The 11219-nt window shown below is 45.5% G+C and overlaps 1 pseudogene; it reads left to right on the top strand.

Annotated features, from left to right (window-relative positions):
• The first annotated feature begins 10229 nt into the window (after positions 1-10229).
• Positions 10230-10311, top strand: LOC116899896 (annotated as a pseudogene).
• The last annotated feature ends 908 nt before the right edge of the window (positions 10312-11219 follow it).

Raw genomic sequence — 11219 nt, 5'->3', positions numbered from 1 at the left:
AAGTCTCCATATTTAAAATAGTACCTAGCATATGGAAGACCACCAATGACTGTTTACTGAATAGCTCTTAAAGGGGTGGGGATGTCATTGAGTTGCTAGTCAGGAAGATCGGTTGTCAACTAAGACATTGAACTCTTCAGTGTGATTGCCAAAAGATGTAGGTAAAAGGAAGTGACTTCAGCTCTAGTCTCAGGAAAATAAAAAATAATAGTAGAGTGGGCAGAAGTGGAAAGATAAACTATGCATATTAATGTGCTGGTGATGTTTGGAACAAAGAAGCCACCATTCACCATGGCAGGCACTTAGGGACTCCACGATTTAGCTCTGCACATAGATCACAAGGTAACTAAACGCAGGGTACCAACCCAGTGGATCCGCCTCCAGCTCCGACCCATCTCCGTTGGGCATTTACGACCAGCTCCTAGGAGACTCTCTCAGGCATCCAAGGACTTGGATTCCAGAAGTTTGCAGACAGGTTGCCCTATGTGGGAAGGATCCTCTTATAGAGGTGGCTGAGTCAGCTCCTCAAAATATAAGAATTTCTACAAACCACCCTGTACGACCAGACAGTGGTCAACCAGAACAGTTTACCTAGGCTGTTTAGTTATGCCTAGTTCTTGTTTCCTGACTGATTCTTTTTTTTTTTTTTTTTTTTTTTTTTTTTTGGTTCTTTTTTTGGAGCTGGGGACCGAACCCAGGGCCTTGCGCTTCCTAGGCAAGCACTCTACCACTGAGCTAAATCCCCAACCCCTCCTGACTGATTCTTAGAGTAGAGCTACTACATATCACAGGATGGGTGTGGTGGCACACATCTTTTCTCTTAGGACTCTCAGAGACTGAGGCAGGAAGGTCTCTGTGAACTCGAAGCCAGTCTGATCTAGAGTTTCTGGCCAACCAGGGCTACACAATGAAACCACGTCTCGAGCCAGCAAACAAGAAATAAATCACAGCACTAAACAAAGTACTTTTTAAAAGGATGTATCATTGTTGTTGGTATATATTTTATATATAATATAAATGTATGGGCATTCTGCATGCATATATGTCTGTGCACTATGTGTGTGCCTAGTGCCCTTGGAGACCACAAGAGAGTGTTAGGTCTCCTGGAATTAAGGCTTGGTTTTGTTTACCCAGTTTAGACTGATGAAAAATACCTAGAATACATTTCCTTTTTAGTAAGGACAAAATGACAAGTTTCTGGTGGGTTTTGCCATCCTAAACAGCTAAAATACATGTCCCTGATGGCATAGAGGAAAATCCAACTGGTTCCCACCTAGTGGAAACTCACACCTTGCTTGTGTGGTCCTGGGGACCTGTCATGGTTTCTTTCTCCCAACCGGCAAGCATGAGCTCTGTCAGACTGAGATCACAGTCCCAGATTTCTCAGCTGTGATTCCAGTGCCTGGGGGGGCCAGAAGAGGGCGTCAGATTCTCCTGGAACAGGGCTTTACAGATACTTATGAGCCACTCTGTGGGTAGCAGGGGTTAAACCCAAGGTCCTCTGCAAAAGCAGCAAAGTCCTCTTAACAACTGAGCAATCTCTCCAGACCCATGGTGGCCAGATTTACAAAACTGTTGCACTGAGATGTTCCAACCTAAACATGCTAGTAGGAAGCAGGCCAACACAAAAAACACATGTATGAAAATGCCACAAAATGAAACCTACTATTATTGCATATAATTAATGCACGCTAATAAAAACTAGAGCAAAGCACGATTACCGAATTCTGTTACTCACATTCCATGCAATCCAAAAAAAGCCTCTCCCAGATCACCAAACGAAGAAAATTAAATAGACTCCTTATTTGGGAAACTGAGATAGCTTGGTATGAAAAGCATTTTAACCGGTGACCACCAAGGCACCCTCCAAAGCAGGGGTGTTCCTTGACCCATCCCACATTTCCCACACGACCCTACGACAAACTTGGACTTGCTGATTACATGGGGTTGAAGCCGGTGAGAAGCTGCAGCTGTCAGTTTGGCTCTACTGCTAACCATGAGACCTGCTGTGAGCCGTTCATTCCCCCTCCGTGTCTCAGCATTCCTGGTCCACATAGGCTTGGCTACAGTAGGATTTTAGAATTCACCCGGGCTATATTATGCTCATACCAAAGTCATCAACAAACAGATTCTGTGACATGACGCTATGCCATTACGTGTGGGATGCACAGATGGCACGAAGGTGGCCCTGCTGGTCATTGGGCAAAGAGCAGAGAAGTGAACACTCTTGATAGAGGTCGAAAGAAATGCTTCCAGAGTCCCCAGTTCTGCCTCGCACACCGATGCATAACCACCGGGCCTGAGAAGAAACAGCAGCTAATAGAGCAGCACGGGCTCGGTTAGAAACGGAGGCTTGCCCCCAGGAAATCTCGAAAACTGAGACAGAGCAGGGCACAGACTCGGATGCTTCCAGAACGTTCAGTCATCCGTCAAGCAAGAGACTGCTGGACTCTCCCAGATCTTTGCAATTTCTGCCAAGACTCATATCGTTGCTTATAATGTCATATTTGAAGGCTTAGTGTTACCGACCAAATACTATTATTAGCTGAGATAATTTTAACTTGGATTCACCCAACGATCAGTGCACGTTTCCCTTATATTTGAAAAAAGCCAACAAATAGCATCCTGACATCCAAAAAATGGAAGACTAGACTGAATAAATTATAAGTCTATGGAATATTTATCACGTCGCGTTTCTGGAAATACAGGAGGAATGCGTGTCCCTGTTTCTCTTGGAGTGTCCCTGCACTTTGAACAGTGACGGCAAGCACATCGTGCAAGTTCGGAAAAGACTTGTTAAATAAGGTGTTATTACAAGAAAGAAAGAAATTAAAAGCGTGTCCTGTTTCTGCAAACACAGAATTGTGACACAGAAAACAAACCTGTGCATAGAATGAACGCAGCGCCGATGTCACTAAGAGCTGAGATTTCAGGAAATCTACTTTTCTTCTTAGGTAAATATAACCATTACGGGATTTCTCAACATTTACCTGCCCTAATTGGAAAACTAGGAAATCTTATTTTCCATTCAGCAAGTAAGAATGTTTGACATAAATATCTAAAGATTGGCAGGACGTGATTAATTAGTAAAGTGAATATTAGCAATTAAACTACCACCCTTCAAAATGCACATCGACATTTTAATGGAATACACACTTTATGGGTTTCGAACTTGTCTAGTTAACGTGCTAATGAGGCTGTTTGTAATAACCTGGCCGGACCTGATAAAAGCCGGTGGTAGGGAGGAAGAAGTCATCTACTTATTACAAGACACCGAGGAGTCCTTGTTGCTTTGCGTTGGATTTCTGGCAGGAGGAACAGGCACCGTGGTTTTGTTGTACTTGTTTGAAGGTGCTGTTTTCAAAGTTGATTTTATTCTATCAACTTTGAAAACTTTGAAAATTTATTGCAGATAAACTCGAGCCCTGTAACATCCACCTGGAAAGGTTAGGATCGGTGTAGCCAGCAGCGACTGAGCTGCCAGGCGAGGTTGGTCCTTCTCTTTTCAAATGCTCGTCATATGAAAGGAAAATAGAGAAAGAAAGATCTCATGCCCCTCCCCCCAAGCTACATCTGTCTGATCTTGACAGGGATGCTTGTCATCTTGTAGGCCTTCTGAGCCTTCCTATGTGAGTCCGTATATAATGAGAGAGAGAGAGAGAGAGAGAGAGAGAGAGAGAGAGAGAGAGAGAGAGAGAGGCCCTCCAGCTACAACTCCTGTCTGTGCTTTGTGCTTTTTTGCTCTGCCACCTACATCTCAGCTAATGAGATGAGCAGGTGCTCTCCTCGAAAGGCATCGTTGTACACACGGAAGGCATCTACCCCACACGACGATCAGCATCTGTGTCACGGGGAGGGAGAATTCAGAGGAGCTGGGGACAATTCAGTAGAGCTCACTGAACAGCGTAAGGCCAGTCAGCTAGGAGGCCGGCAGGGTAGAGAGGTTCGTCTGTTCTTTCTAGACTGCTTGTTTGGGTCAGGGTGAGCCCTGCTGTCTGAAACACCTGCTAATTAAAGGCTAGGGACCGGGAGTCTCCACAGACTTCCCTCTTGAGCATAGCTATTGGCTTCCCGGGTGTGGTTTGGCTGCAGTTATGCACCCCCTCAGCTTGTTCTAGCTTCTAGCAGGCAGGCGGCTTCCATGGCTCCGCAAACCTGCCGGGACCTAGGCCATCCCAGGTGAACTGCCCGGAGCTGCTCATCTCCACGGACGGGTCTATCTGGGGCATGCCCTTGCTTTCTTAGAGTGGAGTTGGAACGCCACACAGATGCATGTCTTTCCTAGCAGTCCTGTGCTTTACAACAACCCTTCTGCGGTTCATGGGCTACAATGCTTCAGAGGACCTGTCCCCAGATCCGGCCTCTTTATTAGGTATAAATTCAAGCAGATCACTTGATTCTCAGTTTCTCTTCAGATAACTTGGCTTATCTTCAGTTCAGTTCTTGAGGTTTTAGTTCAGTTCTGAGTTACCAGGAAGCCTCCCGGAGGCCATTTCCATCTCTTTCCCTCTTAAGAATGCTCTACTAACGGTTTCACACGCTATGGCGCACATAATTGCACTGCTGTGGTAGAGAGAACTTTGTCCCTCCCGCCTCTCTGAGACTGTGACATGGTCTTATTCCTCCTTTCTCCTGAGTGAGGGGACCCCAAGAGTCATCAATAGAGAACAACTACTCAAAGACAAAATGAACTAAGCCATCCTTTGCCTGCTCCTAAAGAATCAGTCAGTGCATCGTGCACACACACACACACACACACACACACACACACACACACACACACACATACACACACACATCCCAGCATTTAGGAAGTTGAGGCAGGAAGACTGCCCTAAGTTCAAAGCCAGCGGGGCCTATTTAGTGAATTCAAGACTAGCCTGGGCTATATGGCAAGATTTGGGCAGAGATAACTAAAAACAATGGTGGCTGGCAAGATGGTCGAATGGGTAAAGGCACTTGCCGCCAAGCCTGATGACCTAAGTTCAATTCCTGGGACCCACACGGTAAGAGGACAGAACCAATTCTCCAACTTGTCCTTCTATTTTTGAAGTGGCTTTGTGACACACTCCTGCCCACACCCATGCAAAAGAAGTGAAACTTTAGGCAGTGAAACCATAGCATGTTTTACAACAGTAAACAGAGTTTGCATCGGACACTGGAATCCGTGTCTGGTTCATCGTCTACAGGAGAGATTCGCTATAACCATCTTTAAATTGCTGACTGAACTTCTGGCCACCAGCCTGCTTTTCGTCTTTTGTCTTCTGTCACTGGTAATATTGTGTCCCGAGAGGGCCTGATAAAGATTTGGGGGAATGGAGATCTAGGCAAGGGGAGGAAAACCAATAACCCTGGAGACCAGAGACAAGAGAAGAGCCAGGGACCTAATTTCTTATTCTTGGTGCACAGAGAAAACCAGAGAAAACCAGAACAGCCTGTCCCTGTTGCCTGTGCAAGCCACTCACTTGACACTGCCAATGTTACTATACCCCCACTGTGCCTGGCACAATCAGCTTCCTGCTTAAACTCAGACGCAGAATCTGTGACATTGAGAACAGCCGCAAACAAAACCAACCAGGTCCTGTTAAACCCCCTACCTTAGGCATTTCGGGTTGCCATAGTGTAGTATCACAAACCAAGGGGGGGGGGTTAAACAACAAACATCTATTTCCCCCAGCTGTGGAGGTTTGAAGAAGGCGCTAACAGGCTTGCTGCCTGGTACGTGTTCGCCTGTGACTTACAGACGGCTCTCTTCTCGGTGGGTCCTTCTATTAGGTTATCAACATTTCTTATTAGGTTATCAATGCCATTCATCTTCTAACACCCTCATATTGGGATGAGGTTTTGAACATATGATTTGGGGGGGAACACTTTACGTCTGTGACACTAGAATATTGGTCATACACTAATTTGCTTAGTTTCCTTAATGTGGGATGGTGAGCGTAAGGAAGTTGTCCAAACATTTTTAATTCTAATTAGCTAACTTGAGATTGCTATGCAAGGATGCTATCACAAAAAAAAAAAAAAATCCCTTCATCCTAGTTTGAGGCATTGACTATGAGAATAGTTGAGAGCCAGAGCACTGAAGCCTTAAAGCAAACCTCTCCCATCCCAAGAGTCCAACAACTTGAATGTTGCTGTAACACACACACACACACACACACACACACACACACACACACACACACACGAAGTCAACCACAAACTAACAGGTAGATCTACATGGCAAGGGTGGCCTCTGAGCTGACGCTGGCTGAAGAATCCTGGCGGTTACCCAGACCCTCTTTCCCCCAGTTATTCCATGAGAGCTTTCTTAAAGTTACCTCTGGTGTCCCCGGCTCATCTCTAGTGCATCCTCCTCCATAACTGTTAATAGCAATTCATAACCAGTATCGTTGAAACTATTAGTAGTCCTTGGCTGATGGAGAGGCTTCCTTTAAAGTCATGGAGTTCAGAACAGTAAGAGCTGTCACACAGGGGCAGTTTTCCTCTTTCTTATACTAACTGCCTACTGGCCGCCCTGCACTGTCTACAAAGGTTGCTATTTTTCATTAGGGTTACTTAGCTCTGAGGGTTTATGATCCCTTCTGATTATGGGGTCCCGATTCTACCAGTGTCTTTGTACGTCATGTGTTCCTTATAACTTCCAGTCCTCCTTCTTAAGTCCAACCACGTGACTTGAGCCTTTAGGATCCCAACACAAATGTGACCCAGGGCCAGCCAATTCTCTTAACCACCAGCCAGCACACCACAGCCCCCATTTCTCCCTCATTACCATTAACTAAGTCTGCCTGCCCCTTCCCACCCGAATTACAGTTTCTTTCCTTTGTGGTTTTCCTTTTCCTTCTTTCTTCTCATATGATGTACCATGCGAAGTCCTAACATGTGAGACCATTATGGCCTCAAGCTTCTTAACCATGACCTCTCTTTATCCAGCCATCTGTCCTCACCAGCACCACAAGCAAACTTCCGGCATACCTAATTTTATTATTGGCTAATTTCTTACTTACAGACCCTGGAAGTCTAGCCTGAAATCTGTCACTAGGTTTGGCTGTGGCAGGTTTATATTCCCAGCTACTCAGGAGGCAGAGGCAGAGGCAGAAGGACCAGAAGTTCAAAACTGACTACGCTACAGTGTCATCTCCAGGGCAGCCTGTGGACTTCAGTGAAATCCTGTCTCAAAATAAAAACTAGGACTTTCTAGTCATTAAAACGTAAACAAGTTTTAGCATATTAAAAATAAACCAACCTGTTCTTTCTGAGCCAGGCTGGTGGTGAGTTTGAGGCCAGCCTGCTCTATAGAGTGAGTTCCAGGACAAGCAGGGCTGCTCCAAGAAACCTTGTCTCAAAAAAACCAAAACCAAACAACAAACGAGCGAACCTGTCCTTTCTGACAAGATAAAGCATGTTCTGGGTCGGATGGCTGTAGAGAAAACCTGCTGCTGCTGTTCATTTCATATCTACAGACCTGAATCCTGCCCCAGCAACACCCATGGCGACAGTTTCCTGACTGCTCTCGGCCCGGGGTTCTATCGTATTTGATTGGCTAAAACTCAGCTCAAAAAAAAAAAAAGTGCTTAAGCTTCTGGTAACTTCCAACTGCCAATGAAAGCTTGCATTCCTGAGCTTGGCAGGCAGAGCATTTCCATGACCTGGCCCTGGTTTACATCTGTGGGACTCATCCTCTTCTGAAGTCATGTAGGAGAGTAAACAGAACAGAGCACCAGAGGCCGTGGATTTCTGCTTCTGTCTGTGTCTCTCTGTGTCTGAGTCTGTCACTACCTCCTCCATCCCCTAGTGTGTATGTGTGCTCGTGTGTGTGTGTGTGTGCATGTGTGCGTGTGTCTGTGCACATGGGTGTAGGTGAGTATTCACGCATGCATGCATGCATGTGTGTGTGTCTGTGTGTGTGTGGTTATGACACGAGGCTCCCATCATATCCCAGGATAGCCTGTAGCTCACTAGGTAGGGCAAGTTGTTCTTGAACTCATGGCTGTCTTCCTGTCATGGCATACTGGGCTCCAAGGGACATCAGGCATCTGCTGGGTCTTACACTCAGTGACTTTCATGAATTTCTGATTTCCCTCCTCTGTTTCCCAAGTACTGCAATTTCAGGTGTGTGTTACTAATGACTCTGTACTTTTTGATTTTTTAATAATTTTGAAATCATTAAATAGTTCAAGCGTGTAGAAATACAGACAATAAGCAAAGGTTTGCAAATCTTAGTGTGTTGTATTTACTTCCCACTTTAAATGTATGCATGAGTGTCAACGTGTGCAACTTTCTGTTCTTCATCAATCTCCCTGTCAGAGGGTCAGCTGAAAGCTCTTTCTCCCTAGCAACAGTTGCTATGTACTGAATTAGTTGTTCACCCCACCACTGTTTTCTCTTGGAGACATTATGAAATTATGAATAGGTATCAACATAATGATACCAAAACATTATGAAATTACACATCCACAAATATTATATCCTTTTCTATATTTTTAACCTTTATGTTATTCTCAGTGTTCCTCAGCCTCCTTCCGTCATTTAATGTGATACTTTATTTTCCCACATTAATTTTATAATCTCTATTTTTCCATATGACCACTTCTCATTGGCTAGGTATTGAACAACCAAATCGTTTCTAGCTATTTATTTTGACAAACAAACTTGAGTGGTCACATCTCTTAACTAGATGCTCAACTGGGGCTTCCTTTTTGGGGTCAACTCTTTACCTGGAATGACTTTCTCCTTATTTGTGAATTTCATCCATCTCTGATGATAGCTCAACCTGTTCTCCAAAGCATTAAATCAAAGAAACACCTTCCTCCACCCATCCTCAGCGAATAACCTGCATTTCGTTTAGTTCGACGCTGCATTCAAACTCGATCTTGTCCTGCACTTATCTGGGTGTTTCCTCTACGCCCGCATGAGGCCGTGATTTCTTAGAGATAAATATTGTGTTACATGGGATTAAATTCCTTTTCCTCTCTAGTGAGAACCCAGAGTGTCTGCTGAATTCACTGGACTTTTCTTCTTTTGCTACTTTCTTAAGAGTTTCTATTGCTGCAATGAAGCATTGGGGCCAAAAAAGCAACTTGGGGAGGAAAGGGTTTATTCAGCTTACACTTCCACATTACCGTTCATTATCAAAGGAAGTCAGGACAGGACCTCAAACAGGGCAGGATCCAGGACCTGATGCAGAGGCCATGGAGGGTGCTCCTGTAAGGCCTGCCTCAATTGGCTTGCTCAGTCTGCCTTCTTATAGAACCCAGGACCACCAGCCCAGAAATGGCACTACTCACAATGGGTGGGGGCCTTCCTCCATTGAGCACTCACTGAGAAAATGCCTTACAGCTGGATTTCATGGAGTCGTTTGCTCAACTGAGGCTCCTTTCTCTCTGACGATTTTAACTCCTGTCAAATTGATACACACACAAACAAAACAACAACAACAACAACAAAACAGTCAGAAGGGCTACTAAGTCTTTTTCTCCACTCAGTGATAGAGGTTTATCACAGTAAGGAGTCGCTACATTCCCACGTCTTATCCTTTGACCCCGGGGTAAGACACTTGGCTCTCTTCCCAGCATTGTCTGCTGAGAGAAACCAGAGGCAATGGAAGTTCTCTGGGCTTGATAACCAGGGAGAGAGGACTGTACACAGCTGGGTATGCACAAAGATGAGGAAAACACCCCTTTTCTATCTTTACTGTGAAAGCACCTAGGTTGGAAAGCACTTACCAAGAATTTTACCCTCCGGTGATAGGGATTTGGAGCAGTGTAAAGCATACATTTAGTGTGTACAAAACCTCAGGTTCAATCCCCTGTATAAGAAATAAAGAGAGGCCTGCCCAGATGTGGCTCATGAGTCACACGTGTGTCCGTGGGTGGCAAAGAGAAGAAAGGTGTTGAGAGCTTTTAGTGCCACTTCTAGGAATTTGGCATTTGTCTCTGGGCTTGGACAAGGAGGTAGGCTCAGGTAAAAATATTAGAAATAGTGGCCATGGGTTTTTTCCACTTTACTTAATTACTACTTTGCATGATCTTTTTGTTTACTACTTCACTCAATCACTTTGTCTTTGATCTAACAACTGACCATGTTTTTTGGATGTACCTAGAATGAAAAAAAAAAAGCAGGAAAGAAATAAATACTTCAGCCTAAGCACTGGGTGGAGTCAGTTATAATTTTATCTAATTGGTTTTTTTTTCTCCTCACTCTCTCCTTTCCCTCCCTTGAGACTCAGTTGACTGACTTGGTTGAAAGGCTCTGTTTATATTCAGTGTTCTGACTTAGGAACATCTGAATGATTAGTAGCCTAACATTCCCTGAAAAAAAGCAAGCCCGAGATGACAAACAATCCTGTTCCAGGCAGATCTAGATGGGCTCCCAAGATGGAGGCTCCTTTAGTCCCGGGTGGGAGTAAGCCCAGACAACCCTCACAAGGTGCGACTCAGGTAGCCAGTGAGGAGTAAGCATGAGATGACCGACAGACGTACATGGTGCCCAGACAGAGAAATAGCCTGAAATGACCACCAGTCTGGTGCTGCACAGGCTTAAGGGAGCAGATCATGGCAAAGATGACCCCTGCCTGGTGCCATAATGTACAACCAATGTATAACACTCCTGAGACCACTTCTGAGAGACCCACACATTTTGGGTGTTTCAGGTAAGATAACCCTAAAGATATGAGCATGGGAGAACTGGCCCTACCACTCATCTTCCGTGTGGTAGCGTGGATGAGGAAAAGATATCCTCCTTCCCTTCAGTCATCACCATCCATGGCAGCCGGGAGACCTGACCCTGGCTGGGGGGAGACCTGACCCTGGCTGGGGTCATGAGGGCAGGAGAGCTGTCCCTGCCCCTCACCAGCTGCAGCACTTGGGAGAGCAGGCCCCACACCTCACCTCAGCAGCAGAGTAGAGCTGACCTTGGTAGCAGGGGTGCAGGCTAGCCAGTCTCAAAGGCATATGGGAGAGCTGGCTCTACCATCGTCTACTGTTCAGTAACACAATCAAGAGAGAGATGGCCCCCACCCACCCATTGCCGGTAGACAAGAGAGCTGACCCTGAGGTCATCAGAGGGGGAGAGCTATCCCAGCCCCTCCTTGCTGCAGCACTCAGGAGAGCAGGCTCTGCACCTCACCTGGGCAGCAAGGTAGAGCTGGCCCTGGTTGTAGGGAATGTTGGTGAGCCAGGCTGACTACTACCTAAGATACCTCTCAGGCCCAGATC

Source organism: Rattus rattus, chromosome 4 (genome assembly GCF_011064425.1).
Source record: "Rattus rattus isolate New Zealand chromosome 4, Rrattus_CSIRO_v1, whole genome shotgun sequence".
NCBI classification, from domain to species: Eukaryota; Metazoa; Chordata; class Mammalia; order Rodentia; family Muridae; genus Rattus; species Rattus rattus.
The sequence above is the reverse complement of the archived record's forward strand: the minus strand, read 5'-3'. Positions and strand labels throughout refer to the sequence as shown.